This window comes from Lepisosteus platostomus, chromosome 23 (genome assembly GCF_059453375.1).
Source record: "Lepisosteus platostomus isolate fLepPlt1 chromosome 23, fLepPlt1.hap1, whole genome shotgun sequence".
In the NCBI taxonomy this organism is placed as follows: domain Eukaryota; kingdom Metazoa; phylum Chordata; class Actinopteri; order Semionotiformes; family Lepisosteidae; genus Lepisosteus; species Lepisosteus platostomus.
Window position 1 is genome coordinate 405956 of NC_142633.1, and position 15204 is coordinate 421159.

General features: G+C 42.8%; 2 long non-coding RNA genes across 3 annotated transcripts; one reads left to right on the plus strand and one right to left on the minus strand.

Moving 5' to 3' along the window:
• Positions 1-4524: 4524 nt before the first annotated feature.
• On the minus strand, positions 4525-5986 carry LOC148641872 (uncharacterized). Its single transcript, XR_015929541.1, has 3 exons — positions 5848-5986; positions 5107-5193; positions 4525-4625 (listed from the first exon to the last, which is right to left on the minus strand). It is a non-coding gene; the product is annotated as an uncharacterized LOC148641872 (long non-coding RNA).
• A 155-nt stretch (positions 5987-6141) lies between these two features.
• LOC148641873 (uncharacterized) lies at positions 6142-9176 on the plus strand. 2 transcript variants are annotated; one of them, XR_015929539.1, is made up of 4 exons: positions 6142-6207; positions 7467-7614; positions 7702-7815; positions 8519-9176. It is a non-coding gene; the product is annotated as an uncharacterized LOC148641873 (long non-coding RNA). The 2 variants fall into 2 exon arrangements; XR_015929540.1 differs by lacking the exon at positions 8519-9176 and adding an exon at positions 7924-8289.
• Positions 9177-15204: the final 6028 nt, after the last annotated feature.

Here is a 15204-nt window from a genome sequence, read left to right on the forward strand (position 1 = left end):
TTTGTCCATGGGGGGAAGGTGGACTGTCTTTCATTGGAAAGTTTGCCTATTCTGCTCTGAGAATGTAGAGGGGGAGAAAAAGTGCTTGCGGTCATTTTTTTCACTGACAAAGCTGTGTTGTGTTAACAAAAACTCCAGTATGCTTAACAGCTGACCTTCTAAAGCTACGAGACCAGGTAGATTCAGATTCCAAGCTGATCACGTGGAAGAATAATCACCCATTTTTCATGCATAAAACGTAACTTTTTTCTGTATTTTCTCACCCCCTGCGATTCTGGTTTTAATAAAACATGTTTACAAAGAAAGTGGAATACAGTAATACTGCCACCTATATAAATAGACATACAGTATTAAGATCCTTAAATTAATATAGTTATAACTTTAGATACTAGATTCCATACGTGATACTAGATCTTCTTTATGATAAAGTTATACCACTGGGCAGTGGCTAGCCTCAGAACAGGACAAGGACAAGCTGTAAGCGATTCGGGCACAGAAGGGTTAAAAAGAGATCAGACAGGCACAGGGGAGGGGGAAGAGCGAAACTGTTACTTGTCCTGGATAAAGCAGTTAGAAAATAGGTGGATTTACACCTGTGAAAAGCATTCCAATTTCAATGCAATATGGAAGACAATATTCATAATTGTTACGCATTCCACTCGCGCCGCTCTTCCTTCTTGCATTCCCACGCGCACACCCTGTAAAACAAGCTCACGCCGCAAGTAAACGCCAATCACCTTTCTCTCCCGTCTCTATTTTAGTTCTCCTTTTTCTTCACTTCCCCGCTCACTATTGCGGATTCTCTTCGAGCTCCCTAGTGTGCGTTTACCTCTTGCTTCTCTCCGGTTTTCGATCTCCTAGTCTGCTTCTCGTTTTCGGTTTCGCCTTGTGATTTGGATTGCTGCTTCCTCGTTTGTGCTTCCGTGTTCTGATCTACTCGCCTGCTTCCTGGATTCGATTTTGCCTAGTGTTTTTGGATTGTTGCTTCCTCCTTGTCTCTCTGTGTTCCGACCTACTCACCTGCCTCCTGGTTTTCGTTTTTGCCTAGCGTATCTGCTCAGTGTCATTCTCTAGTCCTGCATAGGATCCTATTGCCCTAGCAGCCCTATCTTACAATAATAAATGATCTTGGACTGTCTGTAAACAAAATTTATAGAGGAGACACGTTGTGTATCGCCTCTTTTTACACTTAGAAGAAATTTCAATGTTAATTCTACACTGAAGATATTATTAATAACCTTTTAAATCTGAAGCTGTTAACTCTACTTCAGATGTGGACACCTCCATGTCAAGATCATGGTTCCTCATGCGTGAATCAGTCAAATTATAAATTAGGTGGGTAGCTGCGTCAGCATGCGTAGGCTGCAAAGAAACAAGTAATAGGTTTATTCCATGCTGAAAAAAAGAAGAAAGAGAACACAACGTTTAGGCCGTGGAGCCTTCTTCAGGTGTGAGGGATTCTAAATTATAAATTAGATAGATAGATACTTTATTGATCCCGTGAGGGAAATTGCAGTGCAACAGCAGCTTTACACAGACAACACAGCCACAGTGTAATGAATGAATACAATCAGTACAGTGAGGGGTGCACTAAAAGAGCTACTCACAGTCCGGACTCACAAAGAACAAACTAGAACAGAACAGTACGCAGAAAAATTGTATCACACATATGAATATAAATATAGATGTAAATATAGATATAGATATAAATATAAATGTATTGCACGGGTCCCTGGCATATATTGCACAAAAAATGGCTGTAAATGGGAAAAGAAAAGAAAGAGAACAGATGTAGCAGTAGATGTGTAGATGCGTTCAGTCCAGAAACAGGTCACTGTCAATGTTGCCTCTGCCCAGACGCAAGGTGGATGCGTTGTACAGTCTTATGGCAGAAGGGAATAAATTAACATGTTTACAAAGAAAGTGGAATACAGTAATCAACTGAGGACTCGAACGTGGGCCTCTAACATCACTGCTAGCTGTGCAAGCCAGCTGAGATAAAGGGAGATCTCTCTTCAACCCTACTGCTAAGGTCCCTGCTAGCTATTCAGAAGGAAAGGCAGTGACGTCGCCACGCTGGCAAGCCAGCTCTTTAGTTACGAGAGAGAGCATATTCGCAGAAAAGGTTAAAACATTATCACTTTTCACAAAGTATATAAAGGTAATATGGTCAGATGGAGCACGTAAAAACGTTTCCAAAATAACCAAATGTAAGACTTTGATGCTTAAAATGTTTAGGAAGAAGGTGGAATACTGGTGTGTATTTTTTCTTTAAAATATAAATAACAGCCATATACAGTTTGTAATGTTTGTAATGGCCTTTATATGGCCAGCAGCCATATCACCCTGCAACTCACAACTGGCAACCCACTGAAGCTAAGCAGGTGTGAGCCTGGTCAGTACCTGGATAAGAGACCTCCTGGAAAAAACTAAGGTTGCTGCTGGAAGAGGTGTTGGTGGGGCCAGCAGGGGGCACTCACTGTGCTGTCCATGTGGGTCTTAATGCCCCAGTATGGTGATGGGGACACTGTACTGTAAACAGGCGCCGTCCTTTGGATGAGACGGAAAACCAAGGTCCTGACTCTCTGTGGTGTTTCTCCCAGGGTGTTTCTTGAAAAGAGTAGGGGTGTAACCCCGGCATCCTGGCCAAATTTCCCATTGGCCCTTACCAATCATGGCCTCCTAATAATCCCCATCTATGAATTGGCTTCATTACTCTGCTCTCCTCCCCACTGATAGCTGATGTATGGTGAGCGTACTGGCGCACTATGGCTGCCGTTGCATCATCCAGGTGAATGCTGCACATTAGTGGTGGTGGAGGGGAGTCCCCATTACCTGTAAAGCGCTTTGAGTGGAGTGTCCAGAAAAGCGCTATATAAGTGTAAGCAATTATTATTATTATTATTATTAATGTAGGGATTTATATATTCATGTCTTAATTTAGTGGTTACATTAATGACAAAGTCTAAACGTTTAGCTTCAGTAACGCATACGCTGTATGGCCGACATTACATACATGTTTGTAATGACAAAATAGTGTCAATAATATTTATTTTCAGTAATAATACCAGTAGCAGTTTGAAATGTTGCGTTGTTATTTCTAAATGACTTAGCTTTGAACATGTTGTGATATTTAGAAATATAAAAAATGTCAATATAGTGTCCATAATATTTGCTATTTTAGTTTTTCAATTAAATGTTTGTTAAAAGAAAACTCATGGCAACAACAAGACTTGACCCACAGACTTCAGGCTTATAATGCACCTGCTTAAGCAATCACGCCACAGACACATGGAAAGTAGTGAAGTTGAAGTACATATATCCATAGAAAGTGTTTTATACTACCGTTTGAGCTACAGTATAGGAAAACCCAACTCTTTGTGCATTCGTTTAACATTTCCCCATCGGTACAACCGTCATTCAACAAACCGTACACACACCCGGCGAAACACAGATTAACGCCCGTGTAATGTAAGTCGATAAGGTGCGCTTTTTTCTGAGCAATAACCCGGCTGTACAGAACGGAATTAAATCTTCGGCAGGCACCCCCCTGCATATTCCTAACTATCGTCACCACTAATCGGAGGCTGTCATCGGTGAGAACCTCTGTGTGGCTCTGTAAGAGGTCTGAGATGTGGCTTAAAAAATCGGCAGCATTTAATTCTGTGGGGTGTCTCCTACGTGAGAACAAGGGTTTGTTAAAACCAACCGCAGTCAAACGCAGCTGTACAAAATCATTCCCCCCGATGTTTGGAGAAAGTTCATCCAATATTCTCTGGACTGCACCATGCACAGCATCTATAGCCTGTACATTCTATAGCCTGAGGTTATTCTGTCGAGATTAACAAAACGAAATTCTTCATGGTGCTCTGTTGCTCTAAAATTATTATAAGACTGTTATAACTACGTATACGCTCCAGGAAAACTAAGGGGTCTCTATTCACCCCTGCACCGCCACCAACCTGATTCAGATCGTTCAGTACAACCGGTTCTCGGTTACCGACATCCTGTTCTGCTACAACACCCTCGGGCCTTAAGTTATTTTCTACCACTGCATTCTCATTGCTTGGTTCGGGCGGCCCTTGGGAAATCTGATGCCTCTCTCTGAATCTTTGACGACGCAACAAACATGCTTTTGCCAGTTTAATTCTTTTATTTATGTACAAACGCTTGATGGTGGCAAGCGGTCGGTCTTTGAAACACTTTTTAGACCGCATACTTAGTCATTTATCACCGGGGATTTGCACCAATGAAGCATGAAATATCATCATCATGGTCTGAAATCCAGAGCTTAGAGCGGCATCTTCTGTAGAAATTATATCTAAGAGGTTAACGGTGAAAACCTGGATCTGTTTTGGAAACAAGGTCTGTACACTGGCTAAAACAGCTCTTAGACGCTCTAAAGCTCGTTTTTTGGACACCTCATTAGTGATCGCCGTTGATAGTGACTGTGTAATACCGCGCACTGAATCTAGCACATCACCCAACACCAAGTCTTTAGGCGCGTTATGATTTCTTGACACGTCTGGCTTTGGTCACCGTCTTAACAGCCGTCTCCGATGCAGTCACCACCTTAGGGTCTGACGTTTCCGCCACATTTGTTTCGCCGCGTGTCGATACAGCTGCTGTGTGAAAAAATAAAAGACTTTTTATTACCATGCCAATGCTCCACATCTCAAAATCAGAAAACTACACTGTGATAAAAATAAAAGACTTTTCAACACAACAATCAATGAAATCTAAACTGTCAAAATCAGAAAACTACGATGACTATGATAAAAACGCCACACATGTGTGCGCATCCTTACACAAAGGGCTGCGGGTGAATGGAACAAGTTACCTGGACATGTTGTTACACCGGTTTCCTTTACGGCTGTGGTGGCGCTACTGGGTCAAGCGGCATGGTTAACGGCCTATAGACCCTCGCATAGACCAATCGCTTTTAACTTTAAAAGCTAAGCAGTTTTAAAATAAGATTTTTTAACACTCCCAAACAGAAAACTACGCGAAGTAGGATCTTTCAGTGAATTAACATCCTAACAAAAGAAGTAACGTTTGCCGTAAGTGGATCATAACACATCTTGACCACGCTTAAATTATATTAACCTTTGCTTGTTGATTTCAGACGTTTTGAGCTCGTTGACCCAGTTAATGTGTTGGCTCGTCGCAGTTTATTTTTTGAAGGTCCGGGGTCTGCACGGAGTAGGAAAATACCATTAGTGAAAGAACTCAACACCACAAATTACCAAAAAATAGAAAAACGGTGGGGATTTTTATTATAGACACGTTTAAATGGCCATGCTAAAAGAATGTTTTATATTGTAACGCAACGGGGGCTCAGGCGGGCGCCCTTGCCGCATCTGGTCGGCCCCATCCCGACTGGAGGCGTCTCTCTGCAGCGACCTAGCCCCGTGAGCTAAAGAGAGATCTCTCCACAGCCCAGTAGCTGTGGTCCTGCTATCACAGGGAAGGGCGGTGACATCACCTGCTCTGGTACGCTGGCTCTTACACAGTGCCTGTCGGCCGTAAGCGTTACACTCTCCCCCGCTTAAATCGCCGTCCCCGGCGAAGGGCTATCCCATCCCACTCTGACACCAATGTAACGCAACGGGGGCTCAGGCGGGCGCCCTTGCCGCATCTGATCGGCCCAAAGTATAGGTGGCTCGAACCCGGGACTTCCGCGTCTCTCTGCAGCGACCTAGCCCCGTGAGCTAAAGAGAGATCTCTCCACAGCCCAGTAGCTGTGGTCCTGCTATCACAGGGAAGGTCGGTGACGTCACCCGCTCTGGTACGCCGGCTCTTACACACAGTGCTTGTCGGCCGTAAGCGTTACAATATAATACCGACCTCTTCTCTCAGGCGATCTGATAATATGCCCCACACCCTCTGGTATGACGTGAACATCTGCATGTGTCTCCACAAGGTTTTGCGGTGGTATTGTAAGCCCCAAACGAGGTTTTTTAAATGTGTAGCGATTTGTCCCTTCTCCCGCATCTGCGGAATAGACACATACGAGTTTTGGTGTGGAGTATATACCCCGGTGTCTTTAAGACTCACATGGTCGTAAAGCGTTATTCAAAACATTGTCGTAATTACTCACCAGTGTTGGGCTGCGCGGTAACTGGCCTTTTTACAGTTGTGGTTTTCGTGGCTAATGGAAATGAATGGATACACACAGTCACGACCACATTACGGAACAACTCCCTGGTAATTCCACTATAATAATTCAATATTGTCTAGTATACAAATATTATACAACATTTTGTAACTATAGCAAACATGAGACATGCACCGTGACGTTGTAATTGTCTCACAAAAAGCCGGATATACATACCGCTGAAATTCGTGGAGTCCTGGTCTTCGTCTATCAAGTCGAGAAGTGTTAAGTCTGTAAATAGAATATCTTCAGACTTTTGTAATTGATCGGCGTGATCCATTCTGACGAGTTAGGCGATAACGTGAGACTGTAAGAATTGGAATCCAGCCAAAACTTCGCCTGTTAAACCGCTGGTACTTATACACAAACCGATAAACTCTTCTAAGAAACCCCCCCACATAAAACCATTAATCTTAGGTATCGTTGGGGGTGCACGTACTGGACTGTAGAAATTATTTTAAGAAACATTTTAGAAAACGTTTTAGACCGTTATAATGTTAAAATCTATATTATTTTAAGGCATACAACGGTGTCTAAATTTCATAGCTGTTAAAATGTGGTGAAAATGTGCCACGGTGTCTGTGTTTGATTCACCAACAGACCGCTAAGAATATTATCAAGCAAAATGTTTTTTATTAACGCTATAAGAAAATGTATCTGTTCTTTATAGGGACGTGTTCACAAACCAAGCTGACGTTTTGATGTTTTATTTTTTCGATGCGATGCGGTTAAGAACATTTGTGCATGAATTTGTGCATGAAATACATGGGGTGCTTGTAAATTAGAAAACTTTACATGAATTTAAAATGTTTGTAAACTTTCCCTGGGGTTCCCCCCCCCCCCCATTCTGCATTCCAGAGCCTTTAACTAACCCCCACACACCCCCCGTCTCCAACAACATCACAAATTATCTCTACTGGGTAATTTTAGAACTTTAGGACCAATCCGTTAAAGTATGAAAAACAACACCCCATCATTTGTTGTCTGTTAATACCTTAAAGACTTTTACGCTTGCGATGTGTGGAAATTTATCTCAAACTTTCGAAAAAGCTGTTGCGAATGTGTTATTAAAAATAAACTGTGTCTTATTACGTTATTTTAAAAACTTTAAGACCAACCCCGCGTGTTTAAAATTTCTTTTCTGGGGAAACACAACATTTGTGTTTGCGTTGTGTGTTAATACTTTAAAACGTATAAACTGATATGTGAATACTTTTCGCTCTCGATAAATCAGGGGGGTCATCACAACCAATGTTGTGATGCGTTTTAAAGCATCACAACCAATTGAAAAATGCCTTGTGTTATGTAGGCGTGTTACACCATTGGCGCATATTCTTAAACGCTCCAGCCTGACAGGGTCACAGTGCATGCTTGGAGCTGTCAGACACCGCGGAGCTGCTGAGATGGCTTCTTTGTGTGGAGAAACAACGGGGTCCGCTACTCTACAAAGTGAAGAGGTAGGCGGCTAAAATATTTTTTCTGATCGTGGAATTGTTGTATCGGTGCTTAGCGTATGTCATTTTAATACTTGGTCTTCTTTTTAGCAAAACCCGACCCCACCCTCTGCACCTTGCGACAGCGGCGGGGGTGTGAGTTCAGCTGGGGTACCAGATGTTGAAGAACTGCTGGGTGCTAGCGATGATACCACGCTACAAATGGTAAATATTAACGAAAAACCTTAGCTCAAAAGTGTGTTAAATGCTCGATATTTTAGGTACAAAGCATGTCTATTTTGTTAAGCCTTCCTTTTCTTTTTCCTTTAATAGAATAAAGAGGATGTGGACGGGTCAATCTTCAGCTTACCGGCACAAGTGAATGTCTCGTGTCTATGCTTGTGTGTTCGCCCAAATGTTAATAAAGCTGATGCCCATGTCCCTAATGAGCCCGATGTTATGCCCCAGATTGTGAAAGCAGTAGTTTATTGCATCTTCAAACACTGTTTAAAGGGAGTCCTGGTTGATGACTGCCTGGCCTGTTTGATTGACCATCCCGGGCAGCGGGGTCACACATGCCTGTCTGGCGGCTACACAGATGGGTCTGAAGACATGACGTTTGCCGCTTTAGAAATTTATAAGTCTCTCAGTTTAGCCCGAATTTTATTGGCTGTTCTGTACACCGCCCGGTGTCTGGGTTCGTACACCATTACAAATGACTTTGAGCGGTGCATAAAACAGTTGCTAAAAAATATAATTGAGGACCGCTCCCCATACGAGCATGTACACACCACACTTGAACAGCTGGATGAAAAATTAGTAGACGTGACTTTTGATGAGTTGCAAAAGAAACACTATTCTTATTTTTACAGACGCAAAAAAAAAGATCTATGTAAAATGTGAATACAGATTTCACTCTGTTTTACAGACCCGGGTGTGCCATCGTCCGAAGAATGAAGAATTTCGAATGTATACGTCTGAATTCTTACTAAGAGTGCTTTACACACTTCTCTCTACAAAGCTTGATGTACAAAACAAAGAGTCGAATGCTAATGTCCTTAAATTTGTTAGAGATAGATGTGTATGTCAAGAACTTGAGTGAAATTATTGCAGATCTGATGTTTTCAGATCAGAAAAGGAACCCTGGGGGGTTCTACAGTGTGTATTCCAAAATACAGCGTGTTTTGCACAGAACCTGTGGTAACACCATCCCGCTGATTACGCAGGCAATTTTTTTTGCCCTGCTAGATCAGATCGCCCAGTGTGGTTCGCATGGCTTTGGACACGGGGAGCGGAAGGGGGTTATGAATGCTTTTTCAGATGCCGCAAAGTTTCTCAGCAATGTTGGGGTGGTGGTTACGTGTACCGAACTAATTTTCCGCACCAACATTTAATTGTTGAATGCAAACAGGAGCCGGTAACGCATGTGTGCTGCGTTGTTTCAGTGTTTGAAAACCCCCTGTTGAAATAAAGCGGTTCACATTTCACATACTTGCAAACTGGAGTCTGTAACTTGTGTAAAAAGTGCTGCTGCGCTGTTTTTGTGTTTGAAAACCCACTGTTGAAATAAAGCGGTTCACATTTCACATGGTGTTTGTCCTGCGAATTCTTTCCGTGAGACTTTACGCAGTCAGTGTGTGTGTGTGCTTACACCCCTGCTGCTTTTGAGACACGGCTTGTGCAGCATATAAGCAGCCTGGCCGGACAACCACTCGGCCACCCAGCCGCGGCTGGCGCCGCTCACACCCCAGGATCTCGCGGCCCACACCAGACTCCCCGCGCCGCCTTAACTACCCGATTTCCTAGGGTTATAATAGAGCACACTCAACCCCACGGCAGACATGGTCCTCTTCCAAACCAATACACACTTTCAGACACCTAAAGCGCGGGATGCGCCGCCTTGGGGCTTTGGGACCCTGAGGATCCAGGACTGACCGGCCGGGGGTATTTTATGTAAACCATGTTTGCTATTAATTCATTTAGGGCTAGAATATGTTCATTGTCTTCCAATGAAAGAAGGGTTCCTTTCGCCGTAGTCCAGTTGACATTAGAAGCTTGCCACGACTGGACTGTTACACCAACGCATTAGCATGTTAAAGTGATTTCATTGAGGAGCCTAGCTTTCTTAACTAGTAAGTACTGTACTTCCTTGGTTTTGAAGGGGGGAGGTGTCTTTCGCTGGAAATCTCGCCCCCTTCTACTTTGAAAATACCTGTAAAACCGGTTTAATTCGTCACAGCCAGTACTCCTGCTGGCCGCCCACGTGTTATGCTCTTCATTAATGTCTAAGCCGGAACACATCATTATATCTCATTTTGTATTTCTTTAAAAAAAATCGTTTGCCCAGCCTAACAGTATTGTTGTTATTGTTTTTATCCTGTAAAGCGCTTTGAGGAGCCAGCTTTAAAGGCGCCATATACAATAAAGTTCATTATTATTACTATTGTTAATTTGCTGGACAGAGAGGTGAACATTATTACGCAGAAGACAAAGATAGCGATTTACGTTGCATTGTGCATTGTGCTGCTGTAATACAGTTTTAAATAATTAAAAGTCTAAACAGTATCAGCTTTATTTATGGGTTTTAAATAAAGGCGATTTAAACACGATTTAAATCAATATAAATGTTTATACTGTAATGCCTAGATGTCTATTCATTGTTATTAAAATGACTTAAATTCGATCATGTTGTGATATTTAGAAATATAAATTTGTTTGGTGCGAGTGAGGTTTTATTTAATCTCTGACCCAGGGAAACGTTTCATTTTTGTTAAAAAAAAAAAGTCATGGCTCCAGCGGGATTCAAACACAGTGTGACATGGGAGTCAGGAACCTAACCCACAGCACCACCGGCAAGGTCACATGCAGAGTGCTGAAAAAGCACTACAGAAACATTATCAACAGACAATGTACAGCGTGTACTATTCTTGTGTTGCGGTACATGAATATAATTATATCGTTATTAATTTCTTTAGATCCACAATTCCATATTATATTCCCTTTTAATCAAATTCTAAAAGTATGCTTGTTGACTCCGGTATTACATTAGTTAAAGACTTCGAAGCTTAAATTGTTTAGGGAGAAATGGAATACTTTTGTGTATGTTTTCTTTAAAGTAACGAGACCAGCCATATACTGTATGTTTATGTTCCAAAATTAATATCGTTTATGGCCTTCACACGCGTTACAGTATGCTCTTATTCTTTTTATGCTCAGCTACTAAGATTTCCCTTCAGTGGTAAAATTCCATATAAATATTCAATGCTAAAACGGGCACAGTAAAGACATTTACTTAAATTCGTATCACACATATGAATATAAATATAGATATAAATATAGATATAAATATAAATATAAATATAAATATAAATATAAATATAAATATAAATATAAATGTATTGCACAGGTCCCTGGCATATATTGCACAAAAAACGGTTGTAAACGGGAAAAGAAAAGAAAGAGAACAGATGTAGCAGTAGATGTGTAGATGCGTTCAGTCCAGAAACAGGTCACTGTCAATGTTGCCTCTGCCCAGACGCAAGGTGGATGCGTTGTACAGTCTTATGGCAGAAGGTAAGAATGACCTCCTGTAGCGCTCCCTGTCGCACCGTGGATGAATCAATCTATTGCTGAACATGCTCTTCATTTCTACAAGCCTGTCATAGAGGGGATGGGAGATGTTGTCCATGATGGCCTCTAGTTTGGACACCATTCTCCTCTCAGCCACTACCTCCAAGGGGGTAGTGGCATCATCTTCTGATGAGCTTGTTCACCCTTTTAGAATACACTGCTCTAATCCCAGGGCCCCAGCATACCACTGCATAGAAAATGGCGCTCGCTACCACTGACTGATAGAACATATGTAGCATCTTACTACATACAATGAAGGACCTGAGCCTCCTCAAGAAGCAAAGTCGGCTCTGTCCCTTCTTATAGATGGCCTCAATGTTCTTAGACCATTCCAGTCTATCGTCGATGTGCACTCCCAGGTACTTGTACGAGTCCACCATCTCCACGTCACTCCCATGGATGTAGACAGGAGTAGGTTTGACCTTTTTCCTCCTGAAATCTACCACCAGTTCCTTTGTCTTTGTTACATTCAGTTCCAAGTGGTTTACCCCACACCACTCCACAAAGCTGCTGACCAGTCCTCTGTACTCCTCCTCCTGCTCACCCTTGATACATCCCACAATTGCAGAGTCATCTGAGAACTTCTGCAGGTGGCATGACTTTGAATTGTACTTAATGTCCGAAGTATAGAGGGTGAAGAGGAATGGAGAAAGAACTGTCCCTTGAGGTGCCCCTGTGTTACTCACTACCTGTTCAGACACACAGCTCTGAAGTCTCACCGATTGTGGTCTGCCTGTCAGGTAGTCAGTGATCCACGAGGTCATGGAGGCATCAACTTGCATCTCATCCAGCTTCCTCCTTAGAAGTAAGGGCTGGATGGTATTGAAAGCACTGGAGAAGTCGAAAAACATGATCCTTACAGTGTTGCCATATATATAAGTCACTTGGCACAATAAAACTCTTCCCACACTGACTATAACAGAATGGTTTCTCTCCTGTGTGAAGGCGCTGGTGGACTCTTAAGGAATTTGAGAAACTAAAGCAATTCCCACAATGACTACAAATGAAAGGTCTTTCTCCTGTGTGAACACACTGGTGCCTTCTTAGGTCATTTGACCGAATAAAACTCTTCTCATATTGACTACAGCTGAATGGTCTCTCTCCTGTGTGAGTGCGAAGGTGTGATTTTAAGACACTTGACTGATTAAAACTCTTCCCACACTGACTGCAGCTGAATGGTCTTTCTCCTGTGTGAGTGCGCTGATGAGTTTCCAAGTTGCTTGAATTATAAAAACTTTTCCCACACTGACTGCAGGAAAACGGTTTCTCTCCGGTGTGCGTGTGCTTATGGCAATTTAAAGTGTCTAATCGACTAAAACTCTTCCCACACTGACTGCAGCTGAATGGTCTTTCTCCTGTGTGAGTGCGCTGATGAGTTTCCAAGTTGCTTGAATTATAAAAACTTTTCCCACACTGACTGCAGGAAAACGGTTTCTCTCCGGTGTGCGTGTGCTTATGGCAATTTAAAGTGTCTAATCGACTAAAACTCTTCCCACACTGACTGCAGCTGAATGGTCTTTCTCCTGTGTGAGTGCGCTGGTGGGTTATTAAGTTGCCTATGTATTTAAAACCTTTTCCACACTCCCTGCAAGGGAACGGTCTCTCTCCTGTGTGAAGGCTCTGGTAGGGTTTTGAAGTGCTAGATTTACAAAAATGCTGCTCTTGTCCATCCTGGAATGACAGTTTGTCCCTTCCATCTGAGTGAGGACTCAAGTGATTCTTCCTCATTATCTGGTCTCGCTGTGGTTTCTCACTCTGCAAATGTTCCCAGTAATGATCTTGCTCCATCTGCTGAAAATGAGCTGTGTTCTCTCCATCATGTCCCTCAGTGTGCTTCTCTGAAGGGTCAATCAATTGGGGCTCCATGTCCTGCTCTGTAAGATTAAACACAACCACTTCTTCTTTGAGCTCTTGTACAGAGACACAGTTAAGTTCATTACAATGTTCTTCAATATTCTTGGTGTCCAGATTATTCATCTTCTCTGTAAATGCTAAGAGTCCATGTGTCTCACTCCCAGGCTTTGTCTTTATCATGTGCACAGAGTCCAGATGCTCGCCACTCTGTCTGCTCTTTGTGTGCTGCTCTCTGAGTTTCTCTTTCCCTTCTGCAGCAGTGAGCTCTGTCTCCTGCATCAGATTGGAGGCCTTCTCCTCAACACTGTGTTGCTGTTCAAGGGGAGCCCTTTCCCCAACATCAGGGACAGCACTGGCCTCTGAGCCTGAAAACACAAGACAAGAGAACAAGACCTTAAACGTGGGCTTAGAGTAGTGCTCAAAAGGAAATAATACTCCCACAAAAGAAGCTTAAAATTTAAACCTGATATAGCAAAGAAATATCATCTAATACCTGTGTCTAAATTAAGTTGTTAAAGCTAATTTTCAAACTTAATGTATACCAAAGAGTCAAAAACACTTGAGCTGTCTGAACACATATAATGTGAAAAGGAACTGAAAATAATGATGATAAAACCACAACACTCAGAAGAGAGCAGATTTCATCCAAGTCTCTGTCCTGGTCTCTGATTGGGATGTGTTTAAAGAGGAAGCCACACAGAGATCACACACTGACATACAGGAATATGCATCATCAGTCACTAGCTACATCAGGAAATCTTCCGATGATGTTACACTCACAAAACAAATAAGAACTTTTCCTAACCAGAAACCATGGGTGAACCGTGAGATTCACATCTTAATCAAAGCAAGGGATGCAGCATTCAAATTGGGCAATAAATCAGAACTCAAGTCAGCCAGGATCAAATCTAAAGAACAGTTTTAAACATCCAAAAAGCACACTAAAACAGGAATTAGAGGAAAACTTCAGCACTAATGATCCACGGCACATGTGGCAAGGTATGCAGGCCCTCACAGACTACAAAAGGAAGAACATCTGTGCATCGGCCCATGATGCCTCCCTGCCTAACGAGCTCAACACCTTTTATGCTCGGTTTGAAGCCAGCAACACAGAACCAGTCAACAGAGCTGAACCCTCCACAGCTGAACAGGTGCTCTCGCTGTCTGCAAATGAGATGAGGAGATCTCTGCTAAAAGTGAACACACGCAAGGCTGTAGGACCCTGTCGCATCCTCAGAAACTGCACCAATCAACTAGCAGATGTATTCACAGACATTTTCAACATGGCCCAAGCTGTAGTCCCCACCTGCTTCAACACAACACCATCATCCCAATACCAAAGAAAACCACAGTGACATGCCCTCGGATCATCAACTCAATCAGGACCTCCTGGTCTCACAACCGCATTCCTTTGGTGCTTCCCTACCACTCTAACACAATTTCTACCCCCCGGACCATTATTAACAACTACTCCATTTTACAGCATGATCCCTCCATCGGTTCCTTTTTTTCTGACCACCCAATCATCTCTTACTGCCGAACACCCAATCTACATAAACGTCTTGTTCACAGCTTCCTTGACTACAATCGGCAATCATCCCCACCAGGCACCTTCCCCTGCAACAGAACTCGCTGCAAATACATATCTAACAACACGCTCATTCGGGGCCCCTCAGGTCAATTCCGGATCACTCAAGCAACATCCTGTACCTCCAGCAACCTCATTTACTGTATATCTTGCAACAAATGCCCAGCAATCTACGTTGGGGAAACCGGAAGGAGACTAGGAGACCGCTTCAGAGAACATATTAGGACTGTGAAGATGAAAGATTTCTCCAAGCCCATAGTTTCTCATTTCACCTCAGACAGCCATGATCACACTGATCTCTCTGTCTCTGTTCTCAAAGAAGGGTTTCTCAACTCCCATAGCAGAAAGACTACAGAAATTAAACTCATCCTGAAACTAGGTTCACACCTTCCCCCTTCTCTCAATAACCAACTTATTTTCATGTAATCTTCTCTATTCTCATGCCGGTTTTGACTTCATCACCTTTCTTCACCCCTCTCCACATTGCACTTCCTGAGTGGCCTCTCTGCTTCTCTCCCCCCCCTTCCCTCTCCCAGCTTTTG